This window comes from Diadema antillarum, unplaced genomic scaffold (assembly GCF_040938485.1).
Source record: "Diadema antillarum isolate AM-2024a unplaced genomic scaffold, OU_Dant_1.0 seq00000133_RagTag, whole genome shotgun sequence".
In the NCBI taxonomy this organism is placed as follows: Eukaryota; Metazoa; Echinodermata; class Echinoidea; order Diadematoida; family Diadematidae; genus Diadema; species Diadema antillarum.
In genome coordinates this window covers 1,149,355-1,163,679 of record NW_027271210.1, presented here as the reverse complement: position 1 = coordinate 1,163,679, position 14,325 = coordinate 1,149,355, and the positions used below count along the sequence as shown (strand labels likewise).

The window sequence follows — 14,325 nt, the reverse complement described above, 5'->3', positions numbered from 1 at the left end:
CAAAAATAACAATTTAAAAACCTTGCATTTGAGACTGAATACTCCGAGAACAGTTTGCGTGCATACCAATTACCAGCACAGCTATGAATATGTGGGTCCAGTAATAGTGAATCCAAATTTGACACCCCCCCCCCCTCCAATGCTTTCAGATTTTCTAGAGTAAAGTTACAAGTTTAATGTTGTCTTTGTGTGATTTTTCTGTCCAGACACAAGATACATCATGCACATTAATTACGGTACATGTAGTGTCGTGGTACTGTTTATTGCACTCATTTTGTACATTTAATTTTAGTCAACAACTTCTTTGTTTATGTGGATAGCATGCAGATAAAGCATTGCCTTAGTGCCTTTTTTTTTCTTGTATAGAAGATCAAAATATATGCAAGTATTTCATCAAGACATGTGTCTGAGTTGTATGTTTTCACCTCTTGATTTTATACCTGCAGAAATTGTCAATTTCCAGAAACACAATCCACCAGATGTATGGACAATAGAATTCATTAATAGCCAAGCAGCAGGTTGAGCAAGCCTCATACACACTACAATGTAAATGTACATGTACAGTGTATCAGTTTCGAAGTGATGATTAGGCTAATGGAAACATTGGCGTCTTTTTAATAGCAGCAATTAGGCTGTTGAAACATTGCCGTCAGTTTGATAGCTGCTCAATGATCAGGGTATTGAATGAGGAGCCTTCATGCTTTAATTGCCTGGTGTTTGACATGTTGACGCAGCTGGACTGAGTATACAAATGATCCAGACATAGAGATCTGAGAGCTTTGTTAATAGTGTAATTAGTGCACACAATATCTCAGCATGACAATGGCATGTCTTTGTAATGCCGTATGTACATTGTACAGCATTAGCTTTCTGCTTGCGAAGTGGCTCTGTGTGATTTTGATTGATACTTGTAGCTTTTAAAAACCGAATAGGTCTGTGTGGCTGATTGTTTGCAAGTCATATCATGGGCAGTGGATTTAATGAACTTGCAACTTGATCAACTCCAAAAATTATGAGGATACTACAAATACAATGTACACTGTACAATGTACACTGTATATTCAATTAACATACTGAATTGATTGATTGTCATCATGACAGACAAGCTTTGTGCTTTTTGTTTTACCCACTCTACAGCAAGCTATGGTTGCCCTAGGCAGACAAACATTTTGTACCACATTGTACATGGGCTTGTTTCCTCCGCCAAAGAGATGTTTTTCGTGATGTTTTTTTTTTGTTTTGTTTTTTGTTTCTGTGTTTGTGCTTTTGTTTTACCCACTCTAACAGCAAGCTATGGTTGCCCTAGGCAGACAAACATTTTGTACCACATTATGGGCTTGTTTCCTCCGCCAAAGAGATGTTTTTCGTGATGTTTTTTTTGTTTTTGTTTTTGTTTTGTTTCTGTGTCTGTTTGCAAGGTAACTCAGAGTTACGAATGTTTGGATTACATTTTCAGGAAAAGTTGATAATCCACAAGGAATGCCTGATAGATCACTGTTGAAATTTTAGTATTGATCCAGATCACTGAGTGGATCCAGGATATAAGCCTACAGTATGTTTATTATTTTTAGAAATCTATGAAGGATTCCTTATCACTGGGACATCTACATTGTATATGACCAACAAACGAAGGAATTCAAGCTGCATGTACAGTATTCAAAGTGCACATATGATGTATACGGATGTCCACTGAGAATGTGCTCGAGGGTGTCAAGCAAGGTACACACTCTATACATGTACGTTATCAAGGGAAATTTTTTTTAATACTGAATGCACAATCTAAAGTTTTTTTGTGCATTTTTTAAAAAATCTGCATTAGCAAATACGATATAACATTTATGCTTCAGAAATCATGGTTTTTACGTGTGATGTCAGATAATTCAAGTACAGCTGTACAAATTGTAAGTGTACAGTGTGTTCAGTACCAACACTGTTCAGTGTCAAGCTCTTTATCAAATAGTGGTGCAAAGTAAATACCCCCCCGGTACTGTACGAGCTGAAATTTTTGCGGTGGTTTTATTTTCGCGAATTTCGCGAATCGCCTTTGAACTGCAAAAATAACAACTCGCGAAAATAACAACGCGCAATAACTAAGTTCAGTTAGACCCTCGCAACCGCGAAATTAACAACACGCGAAAATGTCCTCCAAGTAGCAATTCGCAAAAATATAGTACGCGAAAATTTCAGCGAGTACAGTAAACAACAACAGCAACAAAGACCCTGGTACTAGTTTTGATGGTCAATTACTACTTCACTGTCAGCCAAGTCTTTGTGTTGAAGGAGAAATTGAGCAACTTTCGAGGCATTGGGGGATTAGCCTATTCCAAGTACACTGTATGATTTTTGTTTTCCTGATTAGATATCATCTAGGACTGTGATCCAGTCACTCTCATGAACGTATCATGTACAATACATGCAGTTGAATTCATATGACGCGAATTACCAGGATACAAATCTTGAGCTTTGCACCGAGATCCAAATATTAAGATTTTTGCCTGTGTGGATATAAAAATATCACTGTATGCATGATCAGAAAATTTGCGATCTGATTCCCAAGAATTCTTACAATTATTTTGGAACTATAAGTGACAATTTGAGCAGCTTGATAACTCACACTGCAGCATGTATTTGAAAGCAGAGCAAAAAATCTCAAGATTTTTTTTATACCATCCAAAGTCCATGTTGCAACAGTGCATGAACACAAGGGTCGCCATTTTGGTAGGTACAGTATTTCAGTTTGGTCAGAAATTATTGAGAGTTGCAATTAGTGGGATATTTCTGTCCATCTAAACGAGCACAAAACATCTCGGGGGGGGGGGGGGGGGGTATTTGGATTGTGATTGACGTCCAGCTACTTTGTCTGCGTAAATTAAATGAATCTACAATCTGTAGGAATGCAGCCACTTCTCGTTGGTATGCCGTGGGGGTTTGAAGAATCCCTGGTCTGGAAATAAGACTACAGCCCTGAGTAGAAACTAATGAGGTGTCAAAAGACAAATTTGTCACTGGCTAGGAGTAGGGCATGCCTCAAACTGACATCACAAGATGATTGTGTGTGTGTGTGTGTGTGTGTGTGTGTGTGAGTATGAGGACATTGGGATTTTGTACTCATATGCAGACAATGTCATTTCACCATGATGGCAGTCCTAAGATACTTGTAGTGCTCTTGACCTCAATGTTTTGTTTTTTTTTTTGCTGTCAGCTCCATTTGGTTTTTAAAATTATTTGTTTTGTTTTATGTGAAGTATTCGGGTCTTGTAGTTCTATGGGATGCTAAACTTTCGATGTACAGTGTACTTTACAGTTTTTCTTTTTTGTTGTTACCGTACAGTAAAGTGATTTTGATTGCAAAGGTTTGAGATTTTTTTCCTGCCCCTTTTTTCTGTTAATGACTGTATTCGCCATATATTTAGCGAGTCTATTTCGCGAATGGTTTAATTCATGATCGTGTCTTTAGAATTCGCGAATAGCACTGGACTCTTGAAATTCGCAAAAATAAAAACCTTGCGAAATATTTGGCATATTCAGTACATCTAAACCCATCAATGACTTATTTCAGTCAGGACTCATAGTTATGGTGCAAACACTACTGTTGATTGGTCCAGATACAGTCTGCTGCAAATATTACATATTGTACGTATGACTTTACTCTATGATAGGGATGTGCTGCAACATTAATATGAAACAGATTGTGTAAACTTGTACAGTTGTATGAGGTCGAATATACAAGTACGTGTACATGTCTGCATTTAAGTATCGATCATGGGTGACAAAATTGAAAAAAATGAACCCTCAACAACAACCTATGAATGCACCAGCTTAATACCATTAGGAGCAACAGGTAACCAATTTCTATTCAAGTCCCTTCACGAAACAATTGTACACATGTTACTGTATACAATGTAAGCTGTTATTTCTGCGAGGGTTTAATTTTTTTTGGTGAACTTTATAAAGTATTGTTGAACCACAGATTTTATAACAAGACGCAAAATTGTCTCCATGTGTGATAATGCATAATTTACGATAGCCTCAATTTCGACATCTTGCTAAAATGTCTGTGTCCTCGTCATTTGCGAAGATGAATGTATTGTATGCAAAAATGACAGCAGATACGCAGTCCCTTTAGAATGCGAGTGCTGTCAATGTGGGAAATGCAACTGTCAGACTGGGAGTCAGGCTAGCCAACAGTCCTGCCCTGGCTGCGTGCCTTCTCCCCAGCAATTCAGCTGACATGGTTCTAATTCATCATCTTCAATGCTGGCATACCGTAAACCTGGCTTTGTAAACAAACTTGCCCTGTGCAGCATTGATGCCCCGTACATGTACAGTGTACATCTGCACATCGTACACTGTACAATGTCATGTGCAATGCAGAGCTAATATTGAGATATTTGGTCAGAGTGTAATCTAAAGAGGGCAAGAACGTGAAGCTACAAAATGTAATCTGAGGAGACCAAGACATACAATTGCTAGTTATGCAAGTGTGTGTACTCAGTATGTGTTTGTGTGCATGTAATTTGAGTATAATGTATCAAATACCAGACTGTATGCGTACCACCATTAAAAACCTTTTTACATTCCAGTATATCATGCTTTGTAACAAAATTAAGTGCAGGGATCACATAATATACAGCTGTACGTGATAGTGTCTAGTGATTACAGTGCTTTTTAGGTTTACTGTACATTAAAGCATTTTTTGTTACAAATTTCTGCATTGTATTATGATGTACCGGTACTGTTAAATACAGGTATGATCATTCATCTTTGTATCAAACATGTAATCTTTTAATAGAATATAAAATATTTAATAATGGGTGAACTTGGCCCACTATGGTTGTAAATTTGTCAAGAGTATCTGTTGATAAAGTGATGATTCACTGTATTGTGCTAGACCTTGTAATAAAAAAAAAGGCAATTTGTGTATTATAAATGTGAGTCAATGTGACTGACTTGCGACTTGCAGTGGATTATATTAAAATACATATGTACCAGTTAAGTAAAGTACATTTTCTGCATCAGCCATGAGTAAAAATGATTTTAAATTTGTAGTTTAATGACAGTTTGTTCTGTTTATTGGTAATGTGCCATGAACCCACCCCAGCAGCTCTGGATGTGTATGTAGGCATGTGCCTTGAGGGCTGTTATTGCTTGATAGTTTCTTTCAGATATGGCAATGATTGCAGGCAAAATATATGTATTTTTCTTTGAATGCCTAAAAAAGGACATGTAGCAATGTTGATTTTCTTTCCACGGAATATCAGGTAATATGCCACTTGATGACTCAGGCAGAAATACATATTAATATATAATATGTTTGGAAAACTGCATAGCAGATGTATTTGGGTAATTCCATGGGGTTGGGACTGAAATTGTGACATACAAGTTGAAAATTCAAGTTGGGTAAATTGAAATTTCCTTTTTCCCCCTGATTTGTTACTCCCGTTCTTCAACATATTCCACTAGAAATCTGTTTATTACTTCGCACACTTTCAGTCAGCATGGGTAAACAGGTATGGCAAAATACCTATGTTACACGGACTTCATTTGTTGACATCCTTCATCATTTTGTGTTCTGAAATGATAACAATGAACACATCCACGTTTTTTTCGTCCATAGCACATCAACATGTTATTTAACAGGCGCATGAGATCATTATTAGTAAGATTGTATGTTCTGATGTCAACTGCAAGCCACTTTTATTAACATGTTTTTTTCTACAAACCATTAACAATTTCAATCAAAGGTTTAACTTTTTCATCAAGAGTGACACAATGACAATATTCTTAAAAGCACCACAATTGAAGCAAGTGATTTGTATGGGTATTCAAGTGAAAACATGATTTTATTGTTATAATCAGGGGTTTTCAGACAACAACCTCGCCCACGGTGTACTACCTATGTTACACAGACAGTATGTTTTTGTAACATAGGTACACTACGACATATCAACTGATTTCCTTTATTGTGGTGCGAGATGTTAAAACCTACACATATAGACTTTATGTATGTTCCCACAAATAACACTATTGTAACAGTTCTTTGGAATTATATCTACTGCACACCTGTGGAACCATACCTATGTTACACAGACTTCAATTCTTTGTAACTCTGATATGAAAGAAGGCAGACTTAATCAGAAGAAGAAGAAGAAAGTGAAGCTTTACACAATTTGACCTAATATACACTAACAACATCATCAACTAGTTGTCAACTAACTAAGAAAACTAATAAAGAGAAATCAGACAAGTCTTCTTGTCTTCTCCATGTTCTTTGTTTGAAATTAATTTCTGCTCTTTTGTCCAATGTCCATTTAGCCCTCGATTTTTGTTTTTCTTCTGTCCATTTTCCCTCTGTGCAGTTTTCTTCTTGTCTAGTTTGTTACATTCGCTCTTCTTGGGTGTTGCTTTGTCGGCTTCCTCTCTGTTTGTGGAGTGCTGTGGATGTGTCCTTTTCACTCTTTCATGTAGTTTAACATGTAGCGGTGGTAGAGGAGGAGCCATGGCAGATTCACCGACAAACTGAACAAAAGGTGTAAAGAGAAATAGAATAAAAAAAATAAAAGAAAATTTTTGTCGGGGTTGACTATATATTCCTGTTGATGTATCTGTGTGTTTGTGAATGGAATTAAATAATTTAAACAATTTTGCTTACATTTCTACCTCTTGGCATACCCATTAGATAGAGTTCCATGTGTACCTCCCACCAAAATTGAAAAAAAAAATGGGTTATGCTTAAAATGATGTAAATATTAATAATAATAATATAGCATGCAAAACATAGGAAAATATCATTTTCATACTCTATGCTAAAAACTTGTTTTCAGATGCAAGCTACACTGTAGGAAGGGCAGGTTGCTGCCCCCAGTGTCCTAGCTAAGGTTAGGGCTAGGGTCAGGGTTACGGTTACGGTTATGGTCCTTAATAGACTCCCAAAATAATACTAGGCCCTATTTTATATTCATCCCCCATCGAAATTGTCGCCCTCTTTTTGAATGATAGTATAGAGCAATAATAGTCCAATTTTGATTGGGGTTCATAATTTTATTGAAGCCTTTCCTACCCACTACCCACCCAAACTGAATAGGACACTGGCATTTTAGCTTTGAGACTTCACACTTGGGTGAACATGGAATGGAAATGGTGAATCTTTGTGAAATGTTAACAACTTCATCAGAGCATCTAACAGGTCAGTGAAATCTTGGAAGGAAAACATTGACATTTTCGAAGTAAATCTGTTAAAGAGAAAGAATTTCACAGCTCCTAGTTCCCTCAATATCACCAGCAAAATAAGGCAAACTCTATTTCTCTAGTTCAGATGCAGTCTGGACATCTACGTTTTCCAACTAGTATATAGTGATTAATACTAACTCTAGCACGTCTACCTTGGTAGATACCTAATGACAAAAGAGTCCAAAAATTCACAATAATCGGGAGGTAAAACAATTTTATATTGCAGTGAAGATACACTGATATACTTTTGTATGGTTTTCTAAGAGAGGAATATATGCTCCTTTTGCAGAGACCGGCATGGACGGAAAATTTGGCAATCAAAATTATGAACATGAACCTGTAACAAATATCTCAGTATGTGGGACTACAGTATCATCGTCCACAGTATTTTTGGCCAGTTCAGAGGTATAGATGTCGTTTTTTTTCCTCTAATAGAGTTACAGAATATGACAAATGTTATTATTTTCATAAAATAGCGTAAAAGCTTACCAATTGACATCAGAAACATTAAAACTCCTGTACCTACGTTACATGGACCACGGCAGAAAAACAGATCTTGCGCTGTCCAGGTAGGTGTATATTGGCTGTGAGTAGTTTTTCTGCCATTGGGGGAGGACTGCCAGTGACATGAATACGATTGCTGAAGTTAGTAGCTCTTCTTTTTATCGCGAGAGCGTCTTTCCTTACCTACGTTACACGAAGAGGCCGGACATCGCACTGAAGTACAGTGATATGTTCCGTATTTTCTCGTTTATTTTGAGGATTTTGATGCTAATTTTTGGATAAGAATACTCCTGAAATATAAATCTCATTATAGAAATAAAGTTTCTAATCATATTATGATTGGAAGTGTATGTAAAACCATGCTATACCTATGTTACAACAAAAATTGCCATGGACATCGTTTGTAACATAGGTATGAGGTTGCTTGAAGATGCTCTGGTGTTCTTATTTTGTTACAAATGTTTATGTGCCTTATAGTCTTTGTAGAAGTCACCTTGCCTCTCTTAATTATGATAGGCATAATGCTGAAAGGTTGTATATTCCTGTTTTACATTGCCATGAAAATGGCATATATTTATGTCACAACATAAACCACAAAAAACCATGGGACATCATGAGTGAAACAGTCATAGACAAAATACATTTGTACACAGGCTTGTTTTTTTTTTCATCAAATAATTCTTCACACATTTCTCTCCAAGAATAACTGCAAACCACGGACAATTATTTGATAAATTTTTCAGAATATGACTTTTATTCCCTACACAACATGAAAATCTAGAGAAGACCCAACCCCATGGAATGACCCATTTACAGAATTTTAACAAATCAATATTGCAGAAAAACAATGTAAAACATAGAATGTTATGCTGAACAGAATATGCCTGAACTGAATTGAATTTATGAATAAAAAGAGCCACGAGGCAGTGTGATTATTAAAAAAAAAATGGAATAAGAAAATACTCATTTGGTTCATAAGTGGTATGTGGAACACAATATCAGAGCACTTGACAACATAATATTCTGAACAAGTGAAAACTGAGAAAAGGAATTTAATATTTAGTGCTTGTAATATTCACAAATGATTCAGATTTCAAGAGTTTTTTTGAATAATTGGTATGTGAGCCTATCCTCCATGTACTGCAAGACCTCTTCCATGACAGTGCCTCAGACTCTGGAATTATGGTTTGAAATCTGATCCTTATTGCACTCATCTACACTGTAAAACATTTTTTTTGGTACAAACTTTATTGCTACTGTACAGGTACCTGTATGTTGCTGCTGCCTCCTCACTCGCCCCCCCCCCCTTCCAAAAAAGGAGAACCTCCAAAACAACCCAACCCCAAGTAGATGAAATGAATACATTGTACTGTACATTATGAAAAGAGAGTATAGTCAATGTAAACAGCACATGTACCTGTACATGTATGCTGCTGGAGGGAATAGCAATGAATGCTTATGTGCTGTTTGAAAGTTTGTCTGATGATGTACTAAAATGAAGAAGATAGGTTTGCAGTAACTTCGTGCTTTAAACACCATCATCAAAAGCCTGCGTCACACGTGATGTAATCTTGCTGGTCGTTGGCTGAACTATCATACGGTTTGCGATTAGCGTGATTCACACATGATTAAATGAGTGTCTGTGGTGAACATCTTCTGTCCCGTAGATCAATCCATTTTATCTGTCGCTCTCTTTCTCTGCGCCAGGTCTGAGCGTCTCCATGGACGGAAGTCTTGACGACGCATCCCAGAAGAGTATGGGAGACAGACGCCAGCTTATAGCTGAAATGAGTGAGTTGATGATTTCTGCTGTTTTTATTAGGTGATCCGATTATCCTCTCGGATCACCTTCTGTATCTGTACGGATTCTTTGTTCTTCTTCTTCTTCTTCTTTCTTTATTTCTGGACAAAAGTTGTGTATCTACGTACTCAGAAAGTACTCAGAGTATCAACTTCAAACTCATACCATATATGTATCATGTCCCAAAGACGACAAATCTAATGTATCATTGTGATTGGTCGAACGTGACGTCACTATGACGTCATTATATGAAAACACATTCTCAATCATATCTCATTAATGGAATAGAGTTTTTCAATGAAATTTACGTCACATATATTTCAACTGATGCGCATTCTACTCATGTTCTCAAAATTCACATTTTCTCTTGAAACGTGCGCGTACGTGCGTGTTGAAATATTTGTATGCTCAAATCGAGCTCAAATTTTTTTTTGCACACGTTTCAGACCATTTGGAGCATTTTTTGAAAAATTGAAAAAATTGGACGGACGCGTACGCGCGCGCGCATATACGCACGCACAGCTCATATGCAATAGAAATTTCCACCTTTTTTACACAGATCAGATGCCTGAAATGTCAAGGAATATTTCTACCAAGTTTCAAGTCAATCCGACTCAATATGACGTCATACGAGCCCGTCAAAGTTGAAATTCCGCGCGCGCGTCAATGGCGATATACAGTGCAACAATGCCAAAAAACTGCCAATTTTAAATCCGATATTACTCGTCAGGATGGACAGTGACCTCCCATTTTCTTTTTATATTCTGAAAGCTGATGAGATGTACATGTCATTTCATGGGTTGGCGATGCTGAAAAAATGATTAAAAGATATCAAATTTCTTAATAAAATAAAAAAAGTAAATTTTCAAAATGACGTCATCAAGTTTCAAGTTCACTCGAGCGTATCGCACTAATCCTTCGCCAATTTTCACCCAGATTTCAGTATGATGTAGCTTATTAAATACTCTTTCACCAATGTATAACACAATTTTGATTGGATGACGGCATCACCTCGTAAAAATGGATTGAAAGTAATCTTGTCAAATTTGACCAGTTTACGTGTTATCTCTATGGGAGTGCAGTTTTTCTGGAAATGAAAATTGACATGACGGTCTTTATCGAGCACTAGCTCCCTTATGCTTCGGTGAATTTCTCCCAGATTTTAATATGTTGTAGCTGAGACTTTGGGCTATCGTGAATGTGACCTCCATTTTTTCATTTGATGTCGGGATCACGTCCAAAAACTTGGTTGAAATTAAAGCTTATCTTCGATGTATTGAGATATTCCTTTCTTTTTGCAACTTTCTTTGCAATAACTCAAGAAAAACAAGCTCTCTCAGCCCAATATTTTGCACATGTTTAGTTCATGTCAAGTACATTATTTCATAAAATAACAACTACTTAATCAGACACCATCTTGGGTATGTAAATTAGGGTCAAAGGTCATAAATGTTTTATCTTGTATCTTGGTGAATACATGTCCTTTCTTTCCCATATTTTGCACACGCAAAGACCATGTTACAAGAATCATTTCACAAAATAACCACTTTTTGCTCAGATGCCATCTTGTCTGTGCAAAGTGGGGTCAAAGGTCATATGTACTTTTTTTCTTTATCTTCGTTATGACGTATTATCTCTATGGGAGGGAATTTTTCTAGATGTGAAAATTGACATGGTTGTCTTTATCGAGAACTATAGCTCACTTACCCTTCGGTGAATTTCTCCCAGATTTTAATATGTTGTAGCTGAGACTTTGGGCTATTGTAATGTGCAATTCGTTTCTTCATACGACGTCGGCATCATGTCAAAAAACTTGGTTGAAATTAAAGCTTATCTTCGATGTTTTATGATATTTTTTTCTGAAACTTCTTTGCAATAACTCAAGAAAAACAGCCTTTATCACCCCCATATTTTGCACATGTTTAGTTCATTTCACGTACATTATTTCATAAAATAACAACTACTTGATCGGACACCATCTTGGGTAAGTAAATTAGGGTGAAAGGTCACAAATTGTTCATCCTGTATCTTGGTGAATACATGTCCTGTCTTTCCCATATTTTGCACACGCAAAGGGCATGTTACAAAAATCACTTCACTAAATAACCACTTTTTGCTCAGATGGCATCTTGGGTGTGCAAAGTGGGGTCAAAGGTCAAATAAACTTCAGTCTGTATCTTCGTTAGTGGATACGGAATTCGGTACCAAAGATGGCAAGTCTGACTTCCTTTTCTAAATGACAATCCAAACATCACACGGCCAATGTCTCCTCGACACAAATGAAACCGGTATGGTCATGCCTATTGGGATCAGGACTCAAATCATTGATTTTCGAAGAGATCGGATCACCTAATTTGTCAGTGTTGACAAATTCCGGTTCTAGTTTCATATTTTTCTTCTACTTTTTTTTTTTTTTTGAGGGGGGGGGGGGGGTGTTGGGGGTGGAAACTAAATGGGAAGGGTAGGATGGGGATCAATTATTTTGTTTTGTTCAAATAGTCTTTTAGTACGTCCTGTACCCTCTTTCTATGCCTGTTTTTCCTGAAACATTTTTGCCAGTGGTAGTGATGGATTCATGCTGTTAGTTGTCACATGCAAAGCAGATCCTGGGAGGCAGATTCTTTTTTTTTATTTTTTTTTTTACCATCAAATGCACATTCTTTCTCTGTAATCATAGTATTTCATCTTTGAATAAATTGCTCTGCACTCTGTCATATGCATATTATGTAAAAGTATCTGAATAGGTATCTGATCTCCCCCCCCCCCCCAAAAAAAAAAAACCAAACCAAATACACAAACAAACAATCAAATACCCCAAACCATTCAGACAAAGGGTAAATGCTGTGCTGTGCAGACAAAACATGCAGTTTTGAAGATTAATTCTTTTCTTAAAGGGGAATGAAATCCCAAGATTTTGTATTCATATAGATTGAAAGAATGCCGCAATGTTATTTCTCTTGCTTTCTGAAAGAGGTGGTCTAGTCAAGGGCTCTTTCAGCATGCTAGAAAAGTGAAAATAGCTTGAACGTTCTTTGTATTTCCTCTATGTCGTTGTCCAAATGCGCTGTCACTAAATGTTGTAGTCCTTTCCAGCGATAGCAGTGCTGGAACTATAAAAATTCCTAATTTTTGAAGGAGTAATTGTCTGATTTCCTTCAAACTTTGCTGCTGTGTTCTACCAATGTTGCTGCATTCACTCAATGCACACGCATGTTGGGTGTCATTCTCCTTGAACAACATCTTCAACCTGTAGGCCCTACATATACACCGTCAGTAGCACTTGAAGACGGTGGTCCCGGGAGGGTAGAGTGAAAATTTTAAGATTTTTTAGCCTTGTATGAATTGATATCCCAGCCAAATCTAGCACACTCGAAGTTCTGACACTTAAAGTCATGAAAATTTGGACAATTTTGATATTAAGTTCTTAGTTTAACCAAAGTCAGACAGCATTCCTCATGGAAATAACTGTCCGTCTTCCCTAAAGTCAACTGAAGTGATATGAACATATTTGATCTTGACCTTCTGTCAAGTTTGCTGCATGTTTACAGGGTGCACATACACGTAAACACAATGCCAAAAAGTGAAGAGAAGAAGAATGAGCTGGAAGCCTTGAAACAAGGCTAGAAATGGGGATGAGGTAATAGGGCAGTCGCTGTTCTTGACATGATACTGCTGAGCACTGGAAAACAGCTTCCATAAATTCCATCTTGCTGTGGCCGCAAGAGACAGGAGCCTGCATTTTGCAAATCAAATCACGAGATAGGTCCTCAAGAAACACAGGGTACCTTGTAAAGTGTTTTAAAGAGCTCTGATAAATGATAAGTTGTCAGGGCTCGACACTAACGGTGGCCCGGTGGCCCGGGGCCACCAAAATTGAAAGTCGGGCCACCAAATTAAAAAAAGTGCAAATTTGGTGGCCCGCCTCGGGCCACCAAATTTTTTTGAAAAGTACGTCAATTAATTCGTAACTTTTTGCACCGGAAATTAGCAGTTATATTTGTTTAAAGTATGGATGAAAAGGACTGAATGAGTGCCTGAGAGTGAGTGTTGCGAGTTTGTTGAGGTTTATTTATGAGTAGATGTATGTCCAACTTCCAATTCTTACTATGACTGGATAAAAAAATATTTGACTCATTAAAAAAAACAGGACTTTTAATATTTTTTATTGTTTTTTTTTTCGGGGCCACCAAATTTTTCTCTCGGGCCACCAAAAATTTGAAATTGAGGATTTTGGTGGCCCCATCGGGCCACCAAACAAAAAAGTTAGTGTCGAGCCCTGGTTGTAATGCTAGTATAGAAGCAAGAGGTTTCCTATTAAACCTCTTGGAGTTTGTATTTTGTATTTTGATGGCTGGCAGTAAATCAATATGATAGCCATGACAGTGTGGTTTTATTTACTTGACAAAGATTAGAAGATTTTATTGGTAACATAGTTTGCATCATTATCAAAAGGGGAAAAAAATGTGTTACCTCTGAGGCTGCAGAGGCATGTTGTTCTGCATTTCTGGTTTTAGTCATAAGCTGTCCTAAAGGAAGTACTGGTAGATTTGAATAAAATTTTATAGAAAATTTTTAATGTGTAACTTGTGCAAAAGAGGTTTAATAGCCTATAGATTGTATCTGTATGAAATATATATATATATATATATATATATATATATATATATATATATTTTTTTTTTTTTTTTTTTTTTTTGGGGGGGGGAGGGTATCATATTTTCAATAATTATGTCACAAGAAAATTTCAAATGACAACAGTGAGAATAGTTCCTAGGTTAACTTTGTGCATA

The 14,325-nt window shown here is 36.8% G+C and overlaps 1 pseudogene; it reads left to right on the top strand.

Moving 5' to 3' along the window:
• The window catches only part of LOC139727496 (dystrobrevin beta-like), a 111,497-nt pseudogene that overhangs the window by 32,825 nt on the left and 64,347 nt on the right, over window positions 1-14,325 (top strand).